This window comes from Cibotium barometz, chromosome 7 (genome assembly GCF_041138505.1).
Source record: "Cibotium barometz isolate CiBa-2024 chromosome 7, ASM4113850v1, whole genome shotgun sequence".
Taxonomy (NCBI): Eukaryota; Viridiplantae; Streptophyta; class Polypodiopsida; order Cyatheales; family Cibotiaceae; genus Cibotium; species Cibotium barometz.
In genome coordinates, this window is record NC_141052.1 from 30,264,566 (window position 1) to 30,276,870 (window position 12,305).

General features: G+C 44.0%; 1 protein-coding gene across 5 annotated transcripts in view; it reads right to left on the reverse strand.

Moving 5' to 3' along the window:
• LOC147636880 (calcium-transporting ATPase 8, plasma membrane-type-like) overlaps window positions 1-12,305 on the reverse strand; it is a 339,374-nt gene that overhangs the window by 70,491 nt on the left and 256,578 nt on the right. The gene's annotated exons all lie outside the window — the stretch shown is intronic.

Below are 12,305 nucleotides of genomic sequence, written 5' to 3' on the forward strand. Positions count from 1 at the left end.
CGCAATTCTCAGTCAGATCTTCAACAACTTATGAAAGCCCTTGATCTGTAGGGTTTGGCAGTGGGGTTAAAAGTTAACTTTGCAAAATCAAAAATCCTTCCTTTGCATGAGTGTGACTGGCATCGTTTCTTGTGGTTGGGCCTCTTGCTCCCTCTTGATCATGTGGTGCAGCATTTGGGGTACCCCATTGGATGGCACATTTCCTTGGCACAAGAGAGACAGTGGTGCTTCAAAAGCTTTACAATAAGTTGGACTACTGGAAACTTTCCACTTGGCCACTTCATGTTCACCTTCGGATTGTCCAGTCCATCATTATGGCTTATGTGCAATTTCATTTGCTGCTTATTCCTTGGTCCTCTTCGGACATTTAGCACCTTATGTCGAGAGCGATAGAATGTCTTTGGCGTACCAAAACTGACCGTAAGGCAGTGCGTCTTCTCAAATGCAGTTATGTTTGCACGCCAAAGATGCATGGGGGCTTGAACATCCTCAACATACATGTTCATGTGCTTGCTCGCAAGGCCACGCTCTTGCCTACTTTCTTGGAACAATGTCAGCCCTGGACACTCATGCTTTCTCACTTGTTTGCATCTCTTTGGACAGTAGCAATTGGGCATTGGACACTAGCTATCCCGAATGTTATTTTCAGGCATTTTCAAGGCCGCATTCCTAGCTGTCCTTTTTCAACCCATTTGCCTTCCGATTGGCAACAGCTTTTGGCACATTTATCTTGGTCTGGCTGCCCTCCGGATCCGGGCAACTCGCTTCGTCAGCAGAGTCTACACTGGAGTCGGGTCTTTGATTCCCCTTTGGCACTTTTTCAGCCTGGTAAGGCTTATTTTCTACATCGCTTGGGCATTTCTCTGGTGGATGATGTAGTGGATGACAGTGGCTGCACACTCTCTTTTTCATAGGCCCGAACACGGTTTCATTTGGGGATGCATCACCGGCCCATATGGCATGCTATCTCTGAGTTGCTACAGCCTTTCCAACCGGTGCCTTGGACGTTTGATCGGGGGATACCAGGTTATTCCACTTTCTCTTTTGTCGATCTGTTTGCCAAAAAACCCTACCGTCTTCTTCTTCCGCAACCATGCTTTCAAGAGGATGGCAATTGTTTCTTGCATTTGGATAGGCCGCTTGGGTGGTGGAAAACATGTCTTCATTGTATATAGAAAAGTAAGCTTCCCCTCAAGTAGTGGGTCTTTTTGTGGCGATGTCTGGTGGGAGCCCTCCCAGTGGGTGTCCTTCTGGCTACCCAACGTATTGTTTCCTTGGTTTGCCCTACTTGTTCGCATCCACGCGAGATGGTCCTGCATCTTCTCTAGGCTTGTCCTATCGCTTGAGATTTCCTGGCTCGTTTGACAACTCTTCTCCATGCCCGGTTTCCCAGCCTTTCCTTTGGCAGGCACTTTTGGCTGTTTGGTAGACATCCCTCTACCCCTGATTATGCTCTCTTTTTTTCGTGGTGCTGTTATTGGGTCTTATGGAGTTTATACCATGCCCGCAACACTCACTTGGCACACTTCGGTGGATGTCTTCGCCTTTTTTCAGATTCTCCTTGCTCCAGTCTCTCCAAGATGCCCACTTTCTTGGAGACCTTTCCACGGCCCAGTTGGAAGTGTTTTATCACTGTTTCTAGTTTTCCGTAGTAGCTGCTCCATGTTGGGGCAGCTATGAATGTACTTTGCATTTATAATGAAATAGTGTTTTTCACCAAAAAAAAAAGTGTGTACAGCCAGCCTGTGTACAACTGTGTGTCTGTGTGTGTGTGTTTGCTCGTGAGGGCTTTCCTCATGGAGCTTGAAGAGACTTTTCAAAGAGGCGACCTTAAGCGTCGCTAGGTTTTGGTTGATGATGCGCTGCTCCCTACGTGAATCCGGAATTACACCCTTTTGCTGACACCTTGCAAGAAGGGTTTTCTGAAATTCAGCAAGCTTGGGATGAGCCAGAGCCGGCTTTTCGTGTTTCTATCCTGCGACAGGTCTTGTATGCTCCAATAATGAGTTTGGCACAGAAAGCGGTCGTGCTGTTCTTTCCAGGCCCCATGCTTGATGTGGGGGATGTTGCACAGTGGATTAAGTCTTTGCTTAAAGGATGCTTTATTGCAGTCTGTTACAAAGCCGCCCGTGGTTTCTATGAGGTTATTTTTATTGAGCCACAGTATAAGCAAATGGGTTTTCTGAAATTCAGCAAGCTTGGGATGAGCCAGAGCCGGCTTTTCGTGTTTCTATCCCGGGACAGGTCTTGTATGCTCCAATAATGAGTTTGGCACACAAAGCGGTCGTGCTGTTCTTTCCAGGCCGCATGCCTGATGCGGGGATGTTGCACAGTGGATTAAGTCTTTGCTTAAAGGATGCTTTATTGCAGTTTGTTACAAAGCCGCCCGTGGTTTCTATGAGGTTATTTTTATTGAGCCACAGTATAAGCAAATGCTTTTGGAGAAATCTCCCTTGTTTTATGGTCTCCAGTTGGTGCATGTTTTTCCTTGGATGCCAACCAAGGACTATCAAAATCTTATCAGGCACAAATGCCCCGTTTGGGTGGAGGTGTTGGACTTGCCTTTGTACTGCAGACCTGCATTACCGTTCTTAGCCGAGGCACTGGGGAAAGTTGTATGTCCACCTTGTTCGAATGGCAATGTCAATCGCTTTTGCGTGCTGTGGGACACATATAAACCCACTCCTCCCCATGTGGCGTTTCAGATTGATATGCCTAGTATGCCCTCTCAGGAGGTCTTTTTAAAACTCAAATGGGGAAATTTTGCAAGCTCCTGCTTTGAGTGTGGAAAGTTTGGTCACATGCAATCTGACTGTCCCCAAGTTTTGTTAAAGCCTCCATCCGCTGCCATCCAACCGACAGACTCCCCTCTCTCCGGGCCCTTTCCTGTATCTAAGTCTCGTCCCTGAGGTGCCTTGCCACCCACAGCAATTGAGAAAGGGAAAGCTAAAGTGTCTACCTCGCCAGTCAAGACTTGGGACAAGGGGGATGCGGTTTAAGGCTAACGCCTCGCTGGATTGGCAACTACCAAAGAAACCACTTCAAGCCAAGCCAGTGGTCAACAGGAATTGGACCAAAACTACTCCTACTTCCTTGGAGTCTATGCGTGATGATGGATTTGGGGTGGGGAGACTTTGGTCAGCAATGGTTCAAGGAGATAATTCATTGCATCCATTATTGGGTACTCTTGTTCCTACTGATGCCCCTACTTCTGATCTTCCGGAGCTTGCTACGGTTGATGAGCAGTCAGTCATGGCCCCGCCTAGTGCAGCCATGCAGGTTGAGAGTCGAGTGGTGGGACTTTCTTGCATTTTGTACATACTCAAATGCATTATGTAGAATGTTCAGGGCCTTTGCCATGTAAATAAATGGAGGCTAGTGTGGGACTATATTAATAGCAGTCTGCCGCATATAGTGTGTTTGCAGGAGCTCAATCAACACTCCTTCGCAGGCCATGAAGGATATTTTGCTGGGTTTCAGATTTTCTATGCAGGTTCTTCTGCTTTCTCAGGTGTTGCTTTGCTTGTACATCATGAGTTGCAGCCACATGTTGCGTACAATAATTTACAGGGCCGTTTCCTTATCGTTCAATGTATGCTTAATGGGGAGATTTGCCTCGGTTTATGCCTCGTAAACTTCTGCTAAGCGAGCTGAGATGTGGCACCGTTTGACGAGCTACCCTTGGATGGGAGATGCTTTTCTTTGCGGGAGGATTTTAACAATGCACCTGATTCGGGGGACAATAGTACGCATCGGTCTCATATGATCTTAAGGGAACGTCACGCTTGGGGTTGTATGCTTGATTCCTTGCACGCTTGTGATTTATGGCTGCATCTTATGCTGGGTTGCACTGGCTATACTTTCCATCACAATGCTCGCATTAGCTATTGGGCTCGATTGGACCGATGGTACATGTTGAATGCAATGTAGTTTGAGGCTTTTACCTGCACAATGAGCCTAGATTTCTCGATGCGCTTGTCGAATCCTTTCCCGGTTTGTATGATGTTGCATTTTGGTCTCCCATTGTAGGATGTGCCACTGCCTTGCAAGAGGCTCTTACTGGTTAATAATAGTTATCTCAAGCATCAGTCCTTCCAATTCATGGTACAAGGACTCATTGATCGCCTTGTTTTGCATGTTTTGTAGATGCCATGGATTGTTTTTCCATGGGCATGCAAGATGTTATTCGAGACTATGGCGAATGCTACATCGGAGGCTTACGAACTCGGGTGGCCAATGCTAAGTCTCAACTACAGTAGCTTACAGATCTTAGCCAACAACGTGCCCTTTTTGCTGCTGAGCAATCCTGCCTTCAATCCACACATCATTGCTTGGCTGACAATAATAAACGTAAACTCCACAAATGGCAAGTCCGCTCCCGTTTTAAAGCATTGCATGATATGGGCTAAGGCTTTTTTCAAAAGCCTCCACACTTCCCGACGTATGCATTCCCTTTATAGGGTTCAGTGGCATGATGGGACTTGGACGACTGACAATAAGCAGCAGCTTGATGGTGTTGTCCAACAGTATTTTGCTGATTTGTTTACTACTCCTGGACCCTCCACCTCAGATGAATTTACAGCATGTGATGTATTCTTACGCCGAGTGCATCCTATTCTCTCTGCGGATGAGGAAAATTTGTTAGAGATGCCATTTATTGATGAGGAGTCCGATTGGATGGCTTGAAATCCTCAAGATGGGATGGGCTTACAGTTGAGTTCTTTTCTGAATTCTGGGATGATTTGAGCCCTATTTTGCTGCGCATGATTAATGATGCCTGGCTTTCTGGTGCGATGCCTCTCTCATGGAAAAAGGGTTTGCTGCAGTTGGTCACTAAAAAACGGTTGTGTGAATGTCTGTCAGATTGGCGTCCAATCACTCTGATGCCAGTGGTTTATAAGTTGGTTTCTAAGATGCTGGTTCTCCGTCTGTCCCACATTTTTTATGCTAGTTTGCACCCTGCCCAATATGGTTTTGTGCCCTGCTGGCAGATTCTTGACAATATTGCTAATGCTTACATTGGGATAGAGTATGCCAAATACTCTGGCTAGGATGTTCTCATCATGCAGGTAGACATTGAGAAAGCTTTTGATACTGCTCAATGGGATTTCATTGTAGCTGTTCTTGCCTAGTTGGGCTTCGGTCGTCCAATGCAACATGTGGTGCATTGGCTCTATGCGGATGGCTCTGCCCGCTGCCTATTGGCTGATGCTCTCTTCCTCCTGGACATTGGGCCGCTCCGTCCGGCGAGGCTATCCTCTCAATGCCTTGCTATATGCTATCGCCACTCATCCGTTGCTACTATACATGGATGGTTTGGTTTCGGAGCAGCGCTTGCATGGCATTGCTATTCCTCGGGGGATGCCTTTTGTTAGCCAGGCTTATGTTGATGACTCCTTTTTCTTCTTACGCAATTCTCAGTTAGATCTTCAATAGCTTATTAATGCCCTTGATCCGTATGGTTTGGTGGCAAGGTTAAAAGTTAGCTTTGCAAAATCAAAACTCCTGCCTTTGCATGAGTGTGACTGGCATCATTTCTTGTGGCCGGGTCTCTTGCTCCCTCCTGATTAGGTGGTGTGGCATTTGAGGTACCCCATTGGTTGGCACATTTCCTTGGCACAAGAGAGACAGTGGGTGCTTCAAAAGCTTTACCATAAGATGGACTACTGGAAACTTTCCACTTGGCCACTTCATGTTCGCCTTCGGATTGTCCAGTGGCTTATGTTCGATTTCATTTGCCGCTCATTCCTTGGTCCTCTTCGGACATTCAACAATTTATGTCCAGAGTGGTAGAATGTCTTTGGCCTACCAAAAATGACCATAAGGTGGTCCGTCTTCTCAAATGTAGTTATGTTTGCACGCCAAAGATGGATGGGGGCTTGAACATCCTCAACATACATGTTCATGTGCTTGTTCGCAAGGCCATGCTCTTGCCTACTTTCTTGGAACAGCGTCAACCCTGGACACTCATGCTTTCTCGCTTGTTTGCCTCTCTCAGGATAGCAACATTTGGGCATTGGACACCAGCTATACTAGATGTTATTTACGGGCATTTTCAAGGCCGCATACCCGTTCGCTTTCCAATTGGCAGCAGCTTTTGGCACATTTATCTTGGTTTGGCCGCCCTCCATTTGGCCGCCCTCCAGATCCGGGCAACTCGCTTCGTCAACAGAGTCTACACTCGAGTCGGGTCTTTGATTCACCTTTGGCAATTTTTTAGCCTCGTAAGGCTTATTTTCTGCATCGTTTGAGCATTTCTTTGGTGGATGATGTAGTGGATGATGTAGTGGTTGCATCTTCCACAAGCCCGGACACGGTTTCATCTGGGGATGCATAACCAGCCTATATGGCATGCTATCGTTGAGTTGCTACAACCTTACCAGCCGGTGCCTTGTCTGTTTTCTCCTCTTCCACTGCTTGATTGGACGTCTGATCGGGGGCTACCAGGTTATTCCACTTTCTCTTTTGCCGATCTGTCTGCCAAAAAAGCCTACTGTCGTCTTCTTCCGCAACCATGGATTTAGGAGCATGGCAATCATTTATGGCATTTGGATAGGCCGCTTGGGTGGTGGAAAAACATGTCTTCATCGTATATGAAAAAGAGAGCTTTCCTTCAAGCAGCGGGTCTTTCTGTGGCAATGTCTGAGATGGGGGCCCTCCGAGTGGGTGTCCTTGTGGTTACCCGACGTAATGCCTTCTCGGTTTGCCCTTCTTGTTTGCATCCACACGAGACGGAGTCGCGCCATGGCACGTCTATGATGTGAAACCGTGCATGTGAGGCCGTCAAATATACATCCAGATGCATGAGGTTATGTGCCGTGACGAGTTATTATATGATGCTATGTACATATGTTCATATTGTATATAAGGTTCAATAAGACAAGCTGAGGCTAAGTCAAATCTAGGAGTTTTTGTATATGAGTGTGGAGGGTGATGGTTCTGCTAAATGGTATCGATTGGATCAAATCAGTGAATCTTATGGAATGCAAACATGAGGGTATGCCAATGCACAAAGGGATGTATTTATGAAGATATGGGAAAATACTAGAATGAATAATTGGGGAGTCTATAAATCATATGGCCAATATGATGATACACTATGGAGGCATCAAAAAGTAATGGAGACTCAATGGACATTGCAGTGTCGAGAAACTTATTGAATGAGGGGGAATTAAAATAGGTGAATTACTTTGCATTGAGAACTTTAACCTTAATGCTAAGGTTATGCTTTGCAATGAGAATTCTAACCTTAATGTTAAGGTTAGAAGCAATACATAAGGAGTAGCATACGTGGAAGAGAGGGGAGGATTTCCTCTTATTTAGAATATTCTGGATATTAAAGAAAAGAAGCATGCGTAGTCTTTTGGACGAGTAAGGGCCGACTATTGTGCTGCAAAAGGCGAGCAACGCCGCATTCCTTGCGGGAAATGAAAGGGAAATAACCAGTTCGTGGGAAAGAAAAAAAAAAAAAACCAGTCTGCAGAAATTCTAACCAGAGGGAATAACGACCAGCGCTTCCAATTGAACGACGGCGGCTACTGTACATGGTGTCCTGGGTCTCAAATTAAAGAGGAAATGATGAGCAATAGGAGGATATAACTCTTAGAAAAATCTTCATGCAATGTGTAATTTGTCTCCACACCTACAGCGAGGCGGCGAGCAGAGGGAAAGAAGCGAATTTTGAAATTCGTTTCTTTTCTTAAAAGAGATAAGCGATTTTTTTTTAAAATAAAGGATTCCCTTTATAAAGCTTTGGAATGAGGTCTTCTTGGATTTTCAAAGTCTATCTAGCCGGGCTTAAGAGTGCAAAATAGGGAACTTTTAAAAATTACAAGTTTATGTGGTTCATATGCCATGCTATTTTGCTTGTGAGATGTTAGAATATTAAGGCAGGTTTTCAGGTGATAAAGTGCATCTCGAAATAATGGATTTGATGGCACTGGATGTAAAGGATGTAACTGATCACATGTATATTGGAAAAATTAGAAGACTTTGTTATGCACACATGTGAATGGTTCAAAGGATTTCATGCAATTCTGTGCAATCATCTGGATGAATTCAAGGATGTATTGGGGCAAGTTGACACATGTAATTGTCATTGGAAATAGTGATGTTCAATACTCCTTGGAAAATTTTGTGCGTGAGATTCCTTGTTGGATTTGACATTCACTCTGACAGCTAGAAGTTTCGTACTTTCCTGGCTGTACCGCACACACCACGACATTCTTTTTGGTGAACCCGACGTGAAACTGCTGGGGTGAGAGTGTGGTGAAATATACAGGGAAGCTATGGCTGAGAATTCTGAGGGTCAGGGGGTTCATTTTGACCCTGGAGTTATGCAGATGTTTCAAATGTTTACCATGTACATGCAACAGCAACAAGCTGCTGAGAGGGGACAAATTTCCACGACCAAGGCATTACAATCAATTGTGAAAAAGGTGGATCAATTTGATGGGAAGGACATTACAAAGTATCTGCGCAATTATATAAAGGAGATGGAGCTAAACAGGGTGACTGAGGAGGATATGGTTCGAAGTTTCGAGCTGGTATGCGTTCCTAAAATAAGAGAGCGCATAAAAGGATTGCAGACAACACAGGGTGGCAGAAATTGGGAAGAGTTCAAGCTTGCTTTAAAGGATGAATATTTCATGGAGGATTCTGAGCGAGTGACCAAACGAACTTTCTTGGAATGGGTCACAAAATCTAAAATGGGAATTTCTGCCACAGAATTGCTAAGAGAGTTTGAGAAGCGTTATGCCCAGTTGTCAAGGATAGAGCGTGCAACTTTGGATAGAGAAAAAACAGAGCTCTTCTTGCAAGCAGCTGGGAAAGATCTCCAGGAGAAATTGGAAATCCTCCTTGAGGATAAGAATACAGAGCAGGGATTAAAGAGTGATTGGAATGATGTTGAGGATGCAGTCACTATGTTAGCAAAAAGGCAGCGGAGGAGGGATAAAATGGTGATGGGCTCCGTAACCCCAATAACTGCTGTTACCCCTGAGAATCTATCCAAGCCAGCTGCTACAATTCCTAAGATAGATGGGCCGATGGATGAGCTTATCAAGGGTATGCGTGACTTAAAATTGAAGATGTCCAGGATTGAAGAAAAGGGTCTACCATTGGGGCAGGCTTCTTTGCAAAGGCCTCAAAGCAAAGAAGGGTTTACATATAGATGCATATGGTGTGATGATCCAGAGCATGCAAAGAAGGATTGTACTAGCTATAAAGAAGCTCTTAAAAATCAACTTGTGTTTTTCAAAGATGGGAAAATCCATCTTACAGAGACTGGTCTTCCATTGAGTACAAACTTTGGGAAAGGAGGGATGAAAAAGCTGGTAGAGGATATGGCTGCTAGTCATGCCATTTCTATGGTTGAGGCAGCAACCTATGGATTAAAGGTTGGTCAACTAAAGCAGGGATTTGAGAATGATGAGGATTATGAGAATGAGAATTTTTGGCCATCAACAATGGAATTAATTGCGTCAAAGAAAGTGTCAAAGCAAGCTTTGCATGAGGCAGGTGATTGTATACGTCTTGAGACTAGCTGGGAGGAGCCTGTGGATTCTTTATCCATTCATGCCTATATTGCTAAATGCCAAAATAATGAGGCACAGGTAGAGGAGAAGCGTAAAAGGGAAAATGAGGAAGGAGGGCCATCAAAAAGAGTTACACGTGGAAGTGAAAAGAAGGATCCTGGGCCATCACATATGCCTCCACAGCATAGCAGACCTCCACATGATGTTTCAATGGAAGAAGTGCCAGCAAAAATGAAGGAAAAGGGTAAAGGGAAAAGTCCACTCTACAAGCTTCAATCTGATATTGAAGTTGCAACAGATCTCAAAAAGGTGCTTGAAGAGAGAATTCTAAACAGTAGGGTGGAATTCACACTAGGAGAAGTCTTGGGGATTGCAAAGAAAGAATTTCATGATGAGATAATTGATATTATACGAAGAAAAAGGCAGTCCATAATTGAGTCTATTCCAACACAAGGGGAGGCAAGCACTTCTAAGACTCATGGTGTACAGGTACAGAAAAAGGAAGAGAGAGAAAATGTGGTGGAATGTAATCACTCTGCTGATGGGGCACGTCAAGTGCGCTTTGTGGAAGAGGATGATGAAAAAGAAGTTCTTACAAAGAGTCATTACTCCAAGAGCCATTGGGCAAGAGCAACCACTGAAACCCTTGTCAAGATAGGTGATTTGGAAGAGCCATATGTCGCTCTAATTGAAATAAATCTTATGGCTAAAAATCTCTACAACAAATGTAAATGGCCAATGGATGTGGATCATGGGTGGATGATTAAAGCAGCTAATAACTCATCTGGAGAGCTTTATGCAGCATGTCCAAATGTAAGGGTAACTATAGGGGATGTGAAGGATGATCAGAATTTCTTTGTTCAGGAGATGTCATCGTATCCCCTTATCCTTGGGCAACCCTACATTACAGCTGTAAGGATGGAAACAAAAGTTTTGGATGATGGATCAGCATATGCAAGAATAAGGAGTAAAGATGGCAAAAAAGCTGTTCAGTTTTTGACAGTATGCATTAATCATGAAAGAAATCGTGAGTCTCTTCGGGCACAGTCACTCCCAAAGATAAACAGAGAGTTCATGAATTACAGGGAGATGAGGGATTTTGGCCAGGTGCCATTGTAAAGCGGGATTCCAATGGTACAAGGGGAAATGAGTTCTCGCAGGACTTAATCAATGTAAATAGCTTTTCAGCAAATTTTCAGGGATTCTCCAGCTATGGGTCACTGGTTTTTGTAAAAAGCAAGGATTTGAAGCGTGGTATGCAAAAACATATACAAAAAGAACAAAAAAGTTTTGAGCAATGTGGTCTTTTGGAGAAGAATGAGTTTATTTCAGGGGTGCTTGATGAGGTGTCATTTATAGATACTATGGATGTGCTTTTTGATATGGGAAGTGCATGCTTACAGGGTGGAAATGAAATGATAGAGGTATCATCTGTGGAGATGTATGATATAATCCAGGAATTTGAGGGGGTGGAATGTAAAAACATGAATTGTGAAATGGATGCTCATGTTGATACAAAATACAAAACGGTTGCAAAGAAGGTGAAACCAGTTGCCTTGCCCTTGCCACCAGGAATCAAGGAGAAGATAGATGAAGCTTCTATGCAGCCAAATCTTAGAGATCCGAAGAAAATTGGGCATAAATTTACTCAAGAAACTCTAAAAGAGTTGAAGATTGGTGAGAAGGATTTTCTGTTGCCAATTGAAAGGGAATGCTTTGAGGAGATGCTTGTAAAACATGGGAAAGCCTTTGCTTTTCAGCCGCATGAGATAGGCTGTGTTGATCCAAGTGTAACAGCACCAATGGTGATCTTTACTGTTTCACATGTGCCCTGGAACCTGCGGCCAATTCCAGTACCAAAGGCTCTCTTGCCAAAGTTGATGGAATTACTAAAGGAAAAGATTAGGATGGGAATCTTGGAGCCTTCATGTGCCCCATATTCCAACAGATGGTTTACTGTACCAAAGAAAAATGGGACATTGCGCTTTATTCAAGACATGCAACCTGTAAACAAAGTCACAATCAGGAATGTGGGAGCAGGTCCAATTGTGGATGAGTTTGCAGAAGCATTTGCAGGGAAAGCTATATACTCTATGGGTGATCTGTATTCGGGATATGATCAGTTCCAGCTGGATATACAAAGCAGGGACTTGACCACAATGAGAACTCCTTTGGGATTAGTAAGGATGTGTACCTTACCACAGGGAGCCACTAACTCAGTGGCACATATGATGAATGGAATGAATAAAGTCTTACGAGACTTCATACCACAGAAAACTATGCCATTTTTGGATGATGTGCCAATAAAGGGCTGTGATGAGAAAGATAAAGATGAGGATTTGGATTCAAAAGGGTGCCGCAAGTTTGTGGCAAATCATATAAAGGATTGTGACATGATTCTATCCAGGCTTGAAGAAGTGAATCTTACTTTATCTGGGCTGAAATCAGTGTTTGGGGTTGGTGAAGTGCTAATAGTGGGACATCTTTGTAGTACTAGTGGACGCCGTCCTTGTCCAGCCAAGATAGATGCAATACAAAGAATGAAGGAAATATGCATTAATGTTACAGAGCTGAGGAGATTTCTTGGAGCATGCGTCTTTTATGTTATTTGGATCCCACATTATGCACATGTAGCAGATCCTCTTTATCAGCTTTTGAGGAAAAATCAAAAATTTTTGTGGAGTGCAGTACATATTAAAGCTATGCGGAAGCTGAAATATTTGCTCCAATCATCACCCATTTTGAGAAAGGCAGATTATGAGTGTGGCA